The following is a 7,851-nucleotide window of genomic DNA, read 5'->3' as shown; positions in this document are numbered from 1 at the left end:
GAACAAGAAGAACAAGAAGAACAAGAAGAACAAGAAGAGAACAAGAAGAAGAAGAATATATAGAAACCAATTTCCAGATAACTGTGGAATTTCTTCGGCTACAGCTAATTTATATAAATGCATGTTAATGAAGAAAAAAAGGCAATTAACAAGAGAATCATTTATACAAAACTACCGACTATTGCTGTACCACTACCCAGGAGCGATCGAAGGAATCGTCATATCCCAATTTTTCGCCATTCGCTGGAGTAGCTCCATTACAAGTGCGCCCATTTCCTTCATGGCCTAAGCTCATTTGCCTATGCTTATTGTAACTACAATTCATTCGGGTTAATTCTGGTACGTTTGCTTAAATGAGAGCACAATGCCTTCCCTTTTTTCTCAATCTCACAAAATATCAAGATCGTAAAATTTCACTTATATTTTTCAACGATTGACCTCCTCTGCCATCAATCCATTCTATTAATCTAAGAGAATTTATGGACCTGATTTTTATGCAGATGATGGAGCGTCGCCTCCGTGGTTTCTAGATTTGTACTCGTTGCAGAACAACGACAATTCGTCGTCTTAGGTTACATAAGTTTTTGCTTGTTATCGTGGAGCAAATTTGATTGTTAATCATAGCAGTTCAGAGGCATATCAGTCAGACCTATATTTTCTGGCATCGTATGACATCATTATAAAATGATGTGGTATATGAAATACGAAGGGGTCTGCAATTTACCTCACAAATATATGAAGAATGAATTTATTATTGTTACAGTATAAGGAAAAGTCTGTTTTTAAATATGTCGTCCTGCTCTAGTCTAGCTGCGTAGTTCTCAACTATTTTAAAACCTTCGATTCCTATTTTACTCGAGTGGATCCTCATAGGCATTTCGTTTCTTAAAAAATCCTGTTATATTTTTTTTATATTTAAATATCAGGGGTTGTATGTTAAAATACTTTGTATATGGTAGAAGAATACCAAATTTATTGCACAAATTTTAGCCGCAAAAATCAAATGGACTCCTGTTGAGAACCACGGAATATGTTGTTTTGTCGAAGATAACTCGTTGATATGATGTGATTTGCGATGTTAAAATATGGTGATATAAGGCGGCGAGCTGGCAGAAACGTTAGCACGCCGGGCGAAATGCCTAGCGGTGTTTCGTCTGCCGTTACGTTCTGAGTTCAAATTCCGCCGAGGTCGACTTAGCCTTTCATCCTTTCGGGGTCGATTAAACAAGTACCAGTTATGCACTGGGGTCGATATAATCGACTTAATCCCCTTGTCTGTCCTTGTTTGTCCCATCTATGTTTAGTCCCCTGTGGGCAATAAAGAAATAGATATAAGGCGAAATCAACGGGCTCTATATTACTTTCTGGTATAACGCCATGGCGAATTATGTTTCGTTTCACAAAGTCGGAAGTAGATTGTATGTGTGAGAAAACTGCATCTGCTGCTATTTAGAGCGTTGTATATCATATTTTGCCGCGTGTTTAGCCATCCATGATTTTGACAGGGACCAGATTGTTCCTTCGTTCTGCTTCTTCCTGACTTACGACTGGCATAGGCGCATTTGGTTTTTCACCATTCTCCATCCCAGGGTTTTAGGAGCCTCTCATTTCGCTACGAATGACCTAATTCTAAATCTGCCACATTATATTTTATGAGCCAATATCTGAGAAATCAATAGTCTATGTCCAATCTACAAAACTGCTAATTTATCATATTTGTACACGAATTAGAACAGAAAAACGAGATGTTTAGTCATGAAATTGCATTCCACTTCATAGATATGCTCTGGGCAACCTGCCTTCCATTTAAGTGAGGCGGATTACACTCTTCAGACATATGGGTTGCATTTGCAGAGATTTACTTATCTCTCAAAAATGTTCTAGAGAAATTTTGACTAATCATATATACATAAATTATGCGCTATTCGTTTTCGACTCCATATTGAAAATACGATTGTAATGGTACTAAGTCAATGTTTAAAGTAAATATTGGGAGTTTCAAATGTAATGCAAATATGGCGATGAAAGCACTAAAGAAAATGTTGCGAACAGTGTTTGTATTTATGGACAATATCTCTATATCTTTTATGTAAATATTCTAATATATCGTAAATATACTTGAACAAAAGGTATCAGAAAAAAAAGTTACTAATGCGTTTAGTTCAAACTAATAATATGTTGAAATATTAAACCATTTCCGATATATAAACTGATCTCTCATATTTATTGTCTTCTATTTAAAACATATCCATCTCTCTCTCTTTTTTTTCTTTTTAGCTTACTGGCGTCGTCTTTCAACAATTGAAGACAATATCGCAACAAGCTCTATAGATAATATATGGACAGACATGTATTTCTAAACATAATTCACACGCAAGTTTACTGAGCTGTGATAAATAACAAAATATATAATATCTCATCCCTTTCATTTTTTTTCCTGTTCATTTCATCTTGTCTTTCTCTTCTTAAATGGTTATTTATTCGCTTTCGTGTATCTCCTATAATTCCATACCTATTCATTTACAATATAAAATAATCATAGTATAAAATGAACGTCAATTTGGCACCAGCTATGGATTTCAACATCAAGTCTATTGTTCATACGTCACATCCTCTTGTCAGTCTATACACACGATACTGAGAGATTTTGATAGTCTTTTTTTCCTTTTGATTTATATTCCATACCATTTTTCTTTTTGCGCAACTAAAAGCTTATAAATACATCAACTATATGTACACACACCCAAACACATACATACATACGTAAGTATATATATTTATATATATATGTTTGTATACGACTACACACACATGAAACGGAACCGTATCTTATTTATGTATACATTCATATATTTGTTTGTATGTACAGGGTTATACACACAAAGAGTAGGCTAGAGTATGCGGTGGGGGTTGAGTTTCTTGATGCATCACGCTGAACGATGGGTAATTCTGGTGAAATGAGATTACAGATCAGATCATATTCTCGTTTATAACAATTTCATTTCTTTACAGAACCACTGGGAAGGAATGAAGACCACAACTTTCAAATCAGCCTGTTGCTGAAGGCAATATCTTAAACTATTGTCGCATACCACTGATCGCAATATATCACACAATTTATTAAAGTGACAATATAAGGACACTTATTTCTCATTTATTGTAATGTTTTTATTTTGATTAAATACGCTATTATATGCATAATATTAATCAAGCTTAGTGTTGTACTTGTGTTACAAATCAACGTCTTCGTTAACATTCTTCTAGGGAATATGCATATGTGTGTACACAAATATAGGAAGACCTTTCGCTGGAGGGCGAGTCTCTGTACAGAAGTCTCTTTTTAGGCATGGGTAAAGACAAAACAGGCTGAGAATGATGTCATTGGATCATAGGACGCAACCCAATAAGAATGCAATTATTCCTGTTAAAATTCCATACGGAACGAATGCTGGTGGGAGTGAAACTTGGTCAGGTTGGAATTAAATTGATAATGTGCACAAAACAGCGTTGAATGAAATATATTAATATAAAAGTCTTTCTCTACGGTGTTGTGTATGATTCACTTGATCATTGACTTATCTTTAGTCTTGAAGAACTGGACTTGTGTCCACAGATAGTCCTCTTCACCCAGTCCATCGACGCAGACTATTCATGATGTGTTCTACGATCTCTGAGTACAGAAGTAGCATGCGTAAGTTTTTCTCATTTCTCACGAGAACAGTGTTACGTGAATGGGCTGGGGAGGACATCATAAAGTTTCATATTCAAGAAACCTGAAATCTGCACCCTCCATTATTCTCAAAGTTTTAAATCCAATGCGGTAAAATCATTGTGACTTATACTACAAAAGTGTGACTACTAATTGAAGCAGCATGTGAAACCGATGCAGTGCAGAGGTTTTAAATTATTTGAATAATAATAATACAAGATATTTTGTTCTGTAAGTTTTTAAATTAGGAAAATACACAGAAAAAAGAGTGTCATTAAGAGATTTGGGAGCTATTACCGTTGTGACAAAGGAGGAGAATATTTATGTACGTGGCCTAATCAATAAGAATCTGGACTGCTGCTACAATAACAAAGCTAAAGCAAGCATAGTGAAGCCGCTTGGCACAGATTAACCTTGAACGCTGTTGTGCGTGCGCAGTAAGATTTAACGTTGTAACTAACTTGTACTATTTACAGCGGTGTTTGGAAGGAAGGTCTGTAGCGTGTGATCGTAGCATTCACCGTGACAGAGAAAGCTAGGCAGAGAATCTGTACCAAATTTTGCCAAAAGCTTGGTAATACCAGCTTAGGGGCCTGCACCAAGTTTTCAAAAAGTTTTCAAAAAATTTTCATCGTTCTCAACACAATCAATGAGATATTGTACAACTGAAATCCGAGTGTCTTTTTCGTCAGATGAAAGCAGTTTTTGAACAAACTTGGCAGACACGCGTCTCATACTGAAATCTTCATTGATAATGAACTGAATTGAACCGTAACTAATAGTTATATCATCTGGTAACTCAAGGATGGTGATTCAACGATTACCCCACACAGATGCACGCACATCTGCAATGTTTTTCTCAGTTCTGCTGGTTGCAGGTCTCCCATAACGTTCGTCAGTGTCGACACTGTTCGTCCATCTTGGAAACATCCGAACCACTCGTACACTTGTGTGCGGCTCATGCACTCCTTTCCATACATTTTCTGCAACTTTGCGTTGACCGCTGGGCAGGTATCACCATGACAAATTCCTCTGTCATGGTCAGTGCGCCGATCACACGTTACACACATTCCTTCCAAGCTCTACTGTAAGCAGCGGAAGTGAGCTAGAACGTTAAAACTTAATGCTTTACTTTGCGTGTTTTAGCTTTGTTACTATGGCAACTGTCCTGATACTTATAGATCAGAATTCCTATATCGGAGAAGGTCTTATCTTACAGAGTGTAATGGATATTAATGGTTAACTGCAGCTCTAAAAGATGGGTTGTTCAGCAAGAATTTTCAGAATCATCATTCTCGGACAACGAAGAACTACTGTCACCATCATCATCATCAGCATCATCACCAGCACCACCACCACCAAAACCACCACCACCACCACCACCACAATCATCATCTTCATCATCATCATCATCATCATCATCATCATCATCATCATCATCATTTGTGCAAAGTAAAACATTTGTTATTATTTGTAGAATGTTTCGTAATTTTTTTTATGACAAATGCAATACCAAAATGGAGTCTTTAATATCTCCAAACATTTCAGTTTTAAAAGTAGATTGAAATATGATATGTGGCCTTTCAGAACATTTGTATGAGTCATTTCTGTTATGTGTATTTTTATCACAGGCTTACCCTCAAAACAATATATTTAGTCGTATCATATTCCATAAAATTGTGTCAACGTCCATTAATACATGCAGGGCTTTCGCTCACGTACATGTAGTGTTAAGAGTTTAAATGAAAACAATATATTTTGTTTTTCGTTTGGATCATCTAGAAAAAAAAATAATAAATGCATTTTATCGATCATGGTAATGATTCATATTATAAATAATTAGCTGAGTATTATTAATAACGCTAAAACCATTTACAGTAAAATAATCACGATAAATCTCTACACACGTTTGGTTGAGACAAGAATAAACTTATTTGGCTAAGTGTTTCAAATCAGCACAAAATCACAACGGAGAAGTAACTACAAATGTAAGAAAGGAAAGAATGAAAATGGTGGGCACTTAACATACAGGCGGAGGTATATAGGCTGAGTGGATAATAAGAAACTCAATTTGCAACCTCGTCATCTCAGGTTCACTTGACCAAATTGCGCCGGGGGTTGGGCAAGAGCTTTTTACAATAGCCTCGGAGCGGTCAAAGGATTGCTTTGTGAGTGAATTTTGTAGACGGAAACCGTCATATACACACACACACACAAACACACACACAAAAGCAAACAAACACACACAGCTGTGTGTGTACGTTTTTTGTCTGTGTCATCCTCCCCAATATCACTGGATAACCGGTGTTCGTTTTTCTATGCCTCTATAACTGAAGAATAATTATCAGATGTAAAGACAATTAAATCTATATATATAAAACTCAACTTGTGTGTCTGTGTCTGTACCTCTGTGTGTGTTTGTGTGTTTAACTTCCCCGCACATCTCCTAGCCAACAAATCCTAGAACCCCCAAAAATGGGTCACTTAAAGTTTAGGCGAATGAAAATTGAACTGCGCTATTTCTGTTCCGAAATTCATCTCGCAAGTGCAAAAATCGATAATGTGTTTGTTTAGGCCTTATCCATGCATTGAATAGTGAACTTTACTCAGTCAGTTGTTTGACGTGAACTGTGTTCACCACGCGTGCAAACATGCGTAAATTGCATGAAAAATAGAAAATCAAGATATAAAAACGAATCGCCGTAAATATTGTAGAAATTCGGCAAAGAAATGAATTTTCGGGATGTAGCCTGGAGAGTTTTTCGTATTAATCGTTTGGACTTTGTGAACACATACCAATTATTTTCATAATATTTTTAACGCTTTGAATTAAATGTGACCATTTTGCGTTGAGTCTGCAGTTTGAATCACTTTAACCAAATTTTAGCAGGCCGGATTTTTGATCATCACGATACATCGCCAGCGACTCCCTGGAATTCTCCCCTGAAATCCCCGTTGAGAAATACTGATCTAAAAGAATAATTCAACAATGCTATTATTTGATCAAAAAAAAATTATGAAACGCTCCTACATACTTCCTATTGAGGAAATGGAGCACATAAGCGCAAAAATAGAGGGCATTAAATGCTTCATTTTAAAACCAAAATAGTTGAATTTTGATTGAACTTCATCTAAGTTTAGCTTAATTCGCGCGTGCATAGAACGCACGAGCGCACGAGCCGGGCAATACTGCTAGTTTATTATAAAAGAAAAGATTGTTTAATTCAGTCAATTTGTTCGACTATTCAATTCAAGATCGTGTCTCAGCATGGCATCCAGTTACACTGTCTATATTTTAAAGTCACAATAACATATATGTGTGTATGTGTGTGAGTGAGATTTTGTTTATGTGTATTAGTCCATGTACTTATGCATGTAGGAGTAGATTGATGAAAGAGGCAGTTGCCACGCAATCACTGTCTACTGGCGCGATCCATCGTTATGTTCATTAAATTTCCTTTTGCTTATGTGAAAATTTACTACATTATGAGGATTTTTCAGGTACATACCTTCAAGCCCCTGCTGTAACTGAAAAGCAGTGAAATAAATGATTTCTCGTCTTGTCGACGTAAATATAACAGCATCCGCACCAATAAACTAACTTTGCATTAGTTAAAATATCTTTCTGACATACTTTAACTTCTAAAGGAAAATCCACCGCAGTTACCGAGCAGTAAAACTTCTCACCTTTGGTAAATGTTAACCAAATGAAATTTTCGCAGTCTTGATTACAAATAATAAAACTTTTAACAGCTCACGATTTCGAAGTTCTTATGAACTTTCAAGTATTCTATATTCCCTGATCCTGCTTTCTGAGTCTGCTATCTAAAGATGAATGCATAATTTGCATACTTTCTTTAAAGCTGCATTCACACATACCGATATAATTTAGTCAAGTAGTAGCTGCAAAAGCTCATTGGTTCATCGGTATAACCGTTTTATTTTAAACCTTCACCTGTGAGTCATCTAGCGCATTAACTCTACGATTTTGTATTTCGGAATACATAGTTTCAGATTTATAAATAAATAAAATGAATAGAAAAAAAAACGAATGAATGAAAATAAATAGAATTTCTTTTTTCTTTTGTACCTGGGTCAAATAGTTTCCGGTGAAGGTATTCTGTATTGACATAACTCAGTAT

The sequence above is a fragment of the Octopus sinensis genome, linkage group LG11 (assembly GCF_006345805.1).
Source record: "Octopus sinensis linkage group LG11, ASM634580v1, whole genome shotgun sequence".
Taxonomy (NCBI): domain Eukaryota; kingdom Metazoa; phylum Mollusca; class Cephalopoda; order Octopoda; family Octopodidae; genus Octopus; species Octopus sinensis.
Note: the sequence above shows the minus strand (reverse complement) of the source record.